The sequence below is a fragment of the Crocodylus porosus genome, unplaced genomic scaffold (assembly GCF_001723895.1).
Source record: "Crocodylus porosus isolate Cpor-Errol unplaced genomic scaffold, CroPor_comp1, whole genome shotgun sequence".
In the NCBI taxonomy this organism is placed as follows: Eukaryota; Metazoa; Chordata; order Crocodylia; family Crocodylidae; genus Crocodylus; species Crocodylus porosus.
The window spans coordinates 5,391,724-5,401,876 of record NW_017728932.1 but is presented as its reverse complement, the minus strand read 5'-3'; the positions used below and the strand labels follow the sequence as shown (position 1 = coordinate 5,401,876).

The window sequence follows — 10,153 nt, the reverse complement described above, 5'->3', positions numbered from 1 at the left end:
GTCACAAACTCCTCTGTGACCGTTTCAGGCTGGACATAAGGAAGAACTTGTTTACTGTCCGAGCCCGCAAGGCCTGGAATAGCCTGCCATCAGAGGTGATTCAAGCACCTAATTTGAACGCCTTCAAGACACTTTTGGATGTTTATCTTGCTGGGATCCTACGACCCCAGCAAGACTTCCTGCCCCAAGGGCAGGGGGCTGAACTCAATGATCCCCCAGGGTCCCTCCCAGCCCAAATGTCTATGAAATCTATGTACCGTGTGTCCAAATTAGCATTGCTTAAACAAATTTACCATACAGCGCTGTCCCTAAGTTGATTTGGCAACTTCACTAAATTCTCTCTCTGAGGGTATTATCATCACTTACATCACATCTGCACTGCGTTTTAAAAATATATATGTTGATGCAAATCTACGTAAAGTATTATTTATAGATCTATCTATTGAATGTTTGAGACGTACTAAAAACTTACACTACTGCAAACAATTTTTGGGGGGGGGGGGTGGCGAGATAAACGTTTAGATGTGCATTATAAAAATGGGCTACTGATATGAACGGAAATACTCCTAGTGACCTTGAACAAACTCTACATACAAAGAGAACTTTCTTGAGCAGGGGTAACTTTGTTACTGCCAACAAGAACTGCATTTCCACCCAGAGGTGACGGCAGTTCAGTGATCAATTAAATCATCACAGCACTTAAGTCTACTGAATACTGAACAACCCCCTCTGTCTTCCATTCTTCTCTGATTTTACATCTAAGCCGCTTTCAACATTAAGAAATGGTTAGGCTGCCTTCCCAGATTTCAGAGGAAGTCCACCCCGAGAATTTATTGCATTCTAGAAAAAGACATTCGCAATTGGACCTCCACAGGAAATTTTGGTTTTTTCTAGGGCATCTCCACCAAAAAAAATAGCTCGAGTTCTAGCACTAAAAGCAGGCAACCATTACAAATTCTTCAACCAGGTCTTTGCAAAATGTGTTTTTAAAAAAACCTTAAGATGCCAGCGTACATTTATAAGCAGTATGAGCTTTTTCTCTCTCACAACAAGCTGTGCAGGCCACAACAAGCGCAAAACATGGAACTTTGTTTCCTAAATCATGGAATGAAACATTCAGTACAACATTTAAGCATCTTAACCCTGACTCAGTTATACTTATATACAGAAAGCTACTGGTTAGGTTGTGCATCCATCTCAACTACTTATATGTGGCCCCAATACCAGCATGTCTGAGCACCTCATAACAAGGGGCGTGAGAAGCGGGCCCTATTTAATTTGGATTTGGATTCAGCCCAATTCAGGGACAGCGATTCAATTGGTTGATTTGGATCACTGCCCCTGATTTGATTCGGCCGAATCTGAAGATTCGATGCCAATTCAGAGCTCGGCGATTCGGACATAGACACAGCTTTAAATGTTTTTTCTAGATACCCTGAGGTACCAGTGTGGCTTGTGATTACCGTGATGCTGGGGTGCATGGAGCATCCCACACGAATGCAGAGGGGGCCCTCCACATGCTCAGCAGAAAACCCAGAAGCAGACTGGAATTACTTCCGGTCCACTTCCGGGTCTTCCAGGGGGTCTGCCCCCCCACGCCTCCCTGACTCGGTGATCGGCCACAGAGGGACCCCGGGTGCCCCTCCAGACCCAAGAGGCAGCAGTGGCTGAGCTGGGGGGACGCGGCAGACCTGGAAGTGGACCGGAAGTCCTTCTGATCCACTTCCAGGTCTGCTGCGGAGCGATCTGGGGAGCCCCCCGTGCTTCTGAGAGACACGTCATGTGCCCCAGCGTCACAGCATTCACAAGCTGCCTGCTACCTGGAGGCATGTAGAAAAAACATTTAAAGCTGTGCATGTCCAAATCTCCAAATCTTTCTGAATTGATTTGGAGAGATTAAAGGGTCCTCTGATTCAATTCAGATTCGGCCATCGAATCAGGCCGAATCTCCACCAAATCAAATCAGGGACCGAAGCTTTGCACAGTCCTACTCATAACCTTTCAATGCACTTATGTTTGGGTCATCCCTATGAGATAAGCAAGTCCCATTACCTCCATTTACAGATGGGGGGGGGGGGGAAAAAGACACAGAGGTAAAAGAGGGACTTAACCAAGAGGCCACGATAAATCTGTGTGGAAGCAGACCTGTGAACTGTGAATTTGGATGCTCCAAATCCTATGCATTTTCATCACTGCAAATTAAATTCAACAAGGAGACAGGACTCCAAAGTAACTTAACTGAGGTCCAACTCTTTGACATCATTAATAATCACCCCCAATTCCATACTTTGGCAGCGATCTAGACTGTTCCAACTACTCCTGAGCAACCCCATAGACTATCACAGTGGAAGAGGAGCTAATGGAATAACTAAAAACCTAATCCCTTAGAGAAATGAACCATTACATTCTACTCTCTGCACTATGAACCAAGCCAAGAAATATATTCCACTTGAAAGGAAACGTGGGACACAAAACTGAGCCTTTGGAGACTCTGACTACACATCGCACTCTGCCTATGTGACTTCTTATATGGCTTATGGAAAAAGGTCAGTCTCTTGGTGCCTCGGTACCCTTTGGTAAAGTGGGGATGGCTGTGTTCCCATTGTATTGTGAGGTTAGATGCATCAAAGACTGAGACATGCTTGGATACTATGGTGATGGAGGTCACACCAATATCCTTGACAGATAGATAAGGAAATAAAGTTACATTCCAAATACATAAGACATGCTCCTTAGTTTTGTCCAATACATACTAGGTAATTCACTGCAGATGTTTCCGCAGATTGTTTTTCTTCTTGTATTTAGAAGACTGAAAAGAAACCTTCTGCATTTAATCAGACAGAGCTTGCTGCAGATATTTGCTAAGCTAGCTTGTCAGCTGGCCTTGGTTTTTGCTGGGGGGGCAGCTGAGCGAGCCTGCCTCTTCTGCCTACTCCAAGGATTCAAAAATCCTGAGTCGTCTTCTCCTCCCCTGTTCCAGCAAATCACAGGATTTTGGAAAATGGTTTGGGGTGCTTTTTTTTATTTACCTTTGGTATGTTGGGCTGCTAGGGTAGACCCTCTCTCTGAAGTAATGACACCCACACACTTTCTCTTGTTCTTTATTGAAAGCTGAGATTCTTGCATACTCATACTAATCCCAAAGATGGATATTTAAGAGAAAAATGCCAAATGAAGTGAACCATGTGATGAAAATCACAAGAGTGGCAAACTGAGAAGAGTCAGTTGTAGCTCCATAATTCTGGGGCCAATTCCACGCCAGCCATGACCTTGGCAGAGTTTACTGATGCCACAGGTCTACTTTAATGAGTGCTGGCTGGTTTCCCCCTATTCCCCCAGCCACAGAAAACAGCCAGGGCCCAAACGAACATGCAGTTGATCAGAGCATATTCATCAGAAGTTCATTTAATCAGAATATAGTGTTTCACCAAAGCCAAAATGTTCTGTGGAGTTGTATTACCATCAAGAGATTTTTTTTTTCATAACAGTGCATTTTGGGTTACAAGGTCCTCTGGTCATTTTGGAGCAACAGAACAAGACCCATTAAGACCTTGCAATGTTCAACCCCACAGCTACTATTTCTAACAAGTTGGGAGGGGGGGGTTGTTGTTCCAATGAAGAACCAAACGCAGTTTGAAATTTCAGAAGTTGCTGCAAAACAGAACCATCACCAGGTCTCTCGCAAACTACACCCTTCCTACCCTGCCACACTTTCTACACTGAAGCCCATACAAGCATGTTACACCCCAGTCATCTCACCTGGGATTCCCCCATGCTGGCTCAATCCTCAACTGGGAAAACCGGAGCAGTTTCTGGCCTCTTTGTAATAATGCATAGTGGATAGAGATGGAGGAGGGGGAAAAAAACCCAAAACAAAACCCCTCTTTCCCTTCGACCTCTCAGATTAACTGTAACAGGGCTTATCCCAAGATTTTTAATTTTTTTCCGTTCCTTCGGATATTTAAGTTGGGTCAAAGGAACCCGGCACTCTCACAGTTAGCCCAACTGCTGTGCAGGAACTAGGTGTTTGCGAGTGCAAACTCTGCCCAGATCATTCAAGTGACTTTTAAAAGACTTTTATCGATATTCCATTCTCAAAGGATACCGGACTAGATCAATGGACGCCAACCGAGATCATTATGTATGACTTACCTTGCCCATTTCCTTCCTTTTTCTGCCTTTGAGGCTCTTTTAGCGCACTGAATGTCTTTCTGGGGAATTTCATTTAATATCTTGGCAGCATACTCAATTCCTCCTGTCAGATCCTTGAGGCAGTCCTATAAATAAAGGGCAGAATGCTTTATTACTAGTCAGCAAAAGGATTGTGCACACTGATGTCCTTATTCATACCACAATATTATTAAAATGTGTATACGGCTTCTGTGTTTGGGAAGGGAGGGGGAAAATCAAACAACTGTAGTGTGATGGGCTTGGTTTCCTCTCGTTTCTCACATGGGGAGGTATGCACTTTGTATGTTGATGTCTACTATGCGTGAGCTGCCGCCTCAATTCCATTTTCTCATGCAGGCTCACATTTTGTTACTCTTGTATACATCTTCACGCAGCTCGTTTTGCATTTCACATCACAAAGTATTTAAGGCTTCCAGTTTTTAACCATGTGCTTGAAGTTCTGGCACTTGCAGCATCTGCTGTCTTTGATGACTGGCAGTGCTGTTTATGGTCAGAGCACGGGACTCTTGAGTTGCATCTCGAGGTTGCCACTCACCTGACGACAAGCAACTCATCTCCTTGAAAGTCAGAAGAAAAAACAAAAGAAACTATCCGCAACACAAGGGAGCACCCATCAACAGCAAGACTGGCAGAAGTCAGTCTGCCACGGTTCACTTTCCCATCTCTAAAGTAAGTAAAGCATCTACCTTGAAAGGAGTCTCATCAGACTCAGACCACATACCCCTTATCGACCATCATTTATTTGTTCCGGGGTTATTTAGAAATGCAGAGTGATGCCAAACTCTTGTGTTCTTACTGTGAATCTTCTACTCTTTATGTAAAGCCCCAACTCTTGCAGTTACATGACCTCACAAATATTTTAGCTTTCACTGAGAAAAAAAAAGTGTTTCTAGACCCTATAGTTTCAGAAAATGCAACTAGATTGCACCACTAGGGGTCCAACGAAGGAAAAACTACCCCAAACTACATATTTTAAGATCAAGACTGGAGGGAGGAGGGGCTTTCTTGGGTTTTGTTTGCTATTTAGAGGTGACATTGCTGCAGACACAAACACCTAGAAATCCTGAACTGCTGAACAAGTTCATAAGGGCCTAAAAACAGCAGAAAAGGGACGTGCTAGTCAAAAAATTAGCCTTGAGAAAATAACATTTTTTGCATCAAGTAAAACTCATATTCTGTCAGAATATAAAGTAGTATTGATAATCAAGCATGGTAAGCAAAACAAGCCATTAATTACAAACATTCCTCTGCAAAACAAACCAAAAAAGAGTTGGACTCCCAGGGTCTCCTACTAAGTTGAAGTCACCAACCTCATTGCTCAGTCATGGTCAATAAAATTAAAGGAATAAAAACAGTAGAGAGGGACTTTCACATTTGTACTGGGGTGGGGGGGAAGCATAGTTTCTCTTTTCATAACCCAAAGCAATGCTAGTTACTTAGGGCCAAACAAGAGAAATGCAGAATGCAAAGGCAATCATTTTATCCTACAAAAGCCTATTTTTGAGTACTAAAGAGACCATGGCAAGCATTAAAGTCTGATCTGCTTAGATGCTAAACTGGTAAAACTGTTTCAGCCAGGAATGATTGATATGTGCATCAATTCAATCCCAGGCACAAGGGGTTGGCTCCTCTTCCCTGGACTTGAATGGATACTTCGTAATTAAAACATGGCAGGCAGTAGAAATAGGCAGCCCCAGCTGAAGTGGCTAGTATTTGTTTCAGATTCGGCCAGTTCGGGGGACAAGGATTCAATTCGGTCATTCGAATCGCTGTCCCAAATCGATTTGGCCCTATTTGACTCAGAGCTTCGGCTGCTGCTGAATCGGCCGAATCTCTGAATCGCACAGGCCCCATCCCCGCCTGCTCTCCGAACTCTCGGCTCTTGGCGGGGAGGGGGAAACTCTGCCTCACCAGTTCCTGCAAGCTGGGGGGCGATCCCCACTACCCCATACTGCGGCACCCGGTGTGTTCAGGGGGTTTTAGTTTGTTTTTAAAGGGCCGGGAGCTGGGGCGGGTGCGGCAACTGGGAGAGTCAGGGGGTTTGTGCACAGCCCCCCATGCCGTGCAGGGCAACAGGGATCTCACCCCCACCTGGCAGCACCCAGTGAGTGGGGGGCTTTTAAAAGAGCCAGGAGCTGGGCCAGGCAAGGCACCCATGGGAGGGGGCTGGGACAATGGAGTGGGGGGGGTTAGGGGCACTCAGGGGGGCTGGGGGAGCAGGCAGGTGATGGGACATGGCAGGGATCCCCCCATGGTCCCCTTCCCCCCCCAGCCTTCCCTTCTCAGCCCCGAGTCCATGTCCAGCTCCCTACTGCAGCCAGTGGGGACTGCCTGAATCTCCAAATCAATTCAGATAACTTCGAATCAATTCAGACCTTTTAATTGGTCCCCCGATTCGATTCAGATTCGGAGATTAAGCCACCGAACCAGGCTGAATCTCCTCTGAATCGAATCAGCACCCAAAGCTTTGCACAGTCCTACTGGGTAGGAAGGATAACTGTCAAATTCTTGTATTTGTTGCCATTTGTATGCATGCAATGCTGCAGTGAGGTGACATCAGTGCATCAGCGTTAAGCTGCAACTTCCAGAGTTCTCTCTGTCTCATATTTTCCAAGTTTCCTCTTTAATCCCTACCTTTATCAGGAATATTATTTAGCCAAATGAAGAACCAGGGGAATATCAGCTCTCAGGTGTCCTACTTGGTGGAAACATTTGATCACAATCAAAATGCTGACCACACACATGCCCAGGTTTATTGAATTACAGTGGACAGGCTCAGTGTATGCGACTGTTTGCTTTGAGTACTACAGCTTTACACATGTAGGTATTCATCCGCTGTAACAGCTACCATTTTACGTTCACCTCAGATGCAGCCTATTACACACAAGGTGCCATGCGGTGTCCTCTATCGGGAGACGTATTCTGTTCTTTCTTGTGGTATTGCTGCATGCAGGGAAAAACACGCACCAGTGAAGGATATGGCAGCCTAACTGGGACAGTTAGAAACTTTGAGAGAGATTTTGTTTTATAATCAGCCAGGAGAGTAAAGAGTACAGCCATGATGCTCCTTTAGAAGCTAAACTCATCAGATGAAAGAAAGAACAAACCATGTGACAGCTGCTAGTCACAATGGTGAAAGCACCATTGAAAGATAGTCAGACGCTCTTTGAAAGAGAGAAGTGGAAGCATCTTTTTTTCTGGCTTCCCCCCCCTGGCTGCCATCACCATTATATCCAATATGGCTCACAAAGCCTCCATGAGGTGGGAGATATCACTGTCCCCCTGTTACAGCTGAGAAGCCGATTTACGATGCAAGACACTTAGCTCAGCTTCCTGTAAGAAGAAACTAGTTCTTGCTCAGCATATGTCCATGATGCTTCACAGGAACCAAGACAACACTGGGCTTATCACCAACGGAATCCATTCAGAATGGAAAATTAATTTTTAAAAGATAAAGATTAATATTTGCAATAGAATTATTGTATAAATATGATTTGGAAGTGTCCTATAACAAACATGCAAACAATGCATTGGGTCCAAAAAATGATCATTAGTGGCTTATGTGCTATATATTTTCAAGGGAAAATATATCCACAGTGGGTCCCGATGAGTTTGCACCTGCAGTATGTGGCATTGCAGACCTGTCTGAAGTGCTGCGCACCACACACGTTCCACATGCAGGCATTTCCTACACTGTTCATTGCCAGTGCAGAGAGACACCTGGTCTGAAAAAAAGAAACACCTCTGAAAAAAATGAAGTGGTGCACGTGGCAGCAGTGTGCACCACCCAAAACCAGAGCCTGACAGCTGCAGATACACTCTGGCTGCCAACCAGGCTCCCTGTTGCCAGATCGCCACCACTGGAGCCCCAGGAGGCCCCCAGGTGCCGGTCCCAGCCTCCCCTACCCCACCCAGGGCAACTTACTATGCAGCAGACGCACATGCAGGGGCATTCCCTGGGGACAAGTAGCAGTGGCACAGCTCGTCTGGACCCGGCCACTGTATACAGTTCAACACATTTCCACAAATTATGTGCACACCGTCTTGGTAAGTATTCAAAAGATGGTATTTACACTGGGGAGGGAGGGAGGGTCAGGGAAAGAACGGAAAAATGCAGTCAGAATTTTAATTTTGAATATTGCATAATTACTTTAGGTATATTAAAACTTTGGAAAAACATAATGTCCACAGTGCTCAACATTAAATATCACAACTCTTCTGGGAGAGGGAAGGAAGGACTGCTTGCTGCACTCAAATGAAGTTTTGTGAAGTTAATCATTATAGATTCATAGATGCTAGGGTCGAAAGGGACCTCAACAGATCACCGAGTCTGACCCCCTGCCTGGGCAGGAAACAGCGTTAGGGTCAGATGACCCCAGCCAGATGCCTATCCAGCCTTCTCTTAAAGACCCCCAAGGTAGGGGACAGCACCACCTCCCTTGAAAGCCCGCTCCAAATTTTGGCCACCCTTACCGTGAAGAAGTTTTTCCTGATATCTAGCCTAAATTTGCTTTCTGTCAGTTTGTGACCATTGTTCCTTGTTACCCCAAGAGGTGCCCTGGTGAACAGAGCATCTCCAATCCCCATAATGAATTTGTAGGCAGCAACGAGATCACCTCTCAGCCTTCTCTTGCAGAGGCTGAAGAGGTGCAGGTCCCTCAGTCTCTCCTCACAGGGCTTGGCCTGTCAACCCTTAACCATACGAGTGGCCCTTCTCTGGACCCTCTTCAGGCTATCCACATCCTTCTTGAAGTACAGCACCCAAAACTGTACTCCAAGTATGGTGTGACCAATGCCGCATAGAAGGGAAGTATCACCGCCTTGGTTATTTGTCATGTATCTGCTGATGCATGATAAAGTGCAGTTAGCTTTGCTGAAGATTTAGTCACGCTGAAAACTCGCATTCATCTTGGAGTCCGCTATGACTCTGAGATCCCTTTCTACTTCTGAGGGTCATTTTCTAGGTAGTAGGTATGCTGGATATTTTTTTGCCCTAGGTGCAGCACTCTGCATTTGTCCTTGTTGTACTGCATCCTATTATGTACTGTCCACTTTTCTAATCTGTCCAGGTCTGCCTGCAATTGTTCCCTACCCTCTGGTGTGTTCACGTCACCCCACAATTTAGTATCATCCGCAAACATGGACAGAGTACACTTCACACCCACATCCAAGTCACTGATGAAAACATCGAAGAGTACAGGTCCCAGGACAAAGCCCTGTAGGACCCCACTACCCACATCCTTCCAGGTCAATACAGACCTATCTACTACCGCTCTTTGGGTGCAACCCCCAAGCCAATTTGCCACCCACCAGACCATCTAAACATCTAAGTCACAGCTTCTTAATTTATTTATGAGAATGGGATGAGATACCATATTGAAGGCCTTCCTAAAATTCAAGAAAACGACATCCCTTTCTACTCCTGCATCTAAGTGTTTTGTGACCTGGTCATAAAATGAACCCAGATTAAGTCAGGCATGATCTACCTGCTACAAATCTATGCTGGTTGCTTTGCTGCATTATTTTTCCCACTGGACTCACACAACTATGATCCTTAATAATCTTTTCAAAGACTTTTCCAAGGATGGAGGTGAAACTGTTGAGGAGTTGAGAGCAAACTCAGGGCCATGTCACACATTACACTTAGGACATATTAACTGCACTTAAAACATGAGCATCCATGTGTTCAAGCAGTAAAACATGAACCAAGTACAACCATATTGTAGCACAGTAATGACTTTTCGTGGGATGAGTATCTCCAGATTGTATTAAATAGCATGTGTTCTGCTATTTTCAAATTACTCCATGGAGCTACTACAAGTTCAAGACTTTGGTGCAGTGCATGGGCTGGGACAGACAATCAGCTAATCAGCTATCATGCAACTTCTCAGAACAGATACCAACTTTTAATACAGCATGGTAGTGCTTATTGCAATCTAAATAAAATGCATGCTAAGTGTCC

At 45.0% G+C, this 10,153-nt stretch overlaps 1 long non-coding RNA gene across 1 annotated transcript in view; it reads right to left on the bottom strand.

The window, feature by feature from the left end:
* The window catches only part of LOC109317044, an 11,753-nt gene extending 3,602 nt beyond the window's left edge, over positions 1–8,151 (bottom strand). Inside the window, exons 1-2 of the long non-coding RNA XR_002102959.1 lie at positions 8,117–8,151; positions 4,153–4,277 (exon numbers count right to left, since the gene is read on the bottom strand). This is a non-coding gene — a long non-coding RNA (uncharacterized LOC109317044). The remainder of the gene's footprint in view (positions 1–4,152; positions 4,278–8,116) is intronic.
* Positions 8,152–10,153: the final 2,002 nt, after the last annotated feature.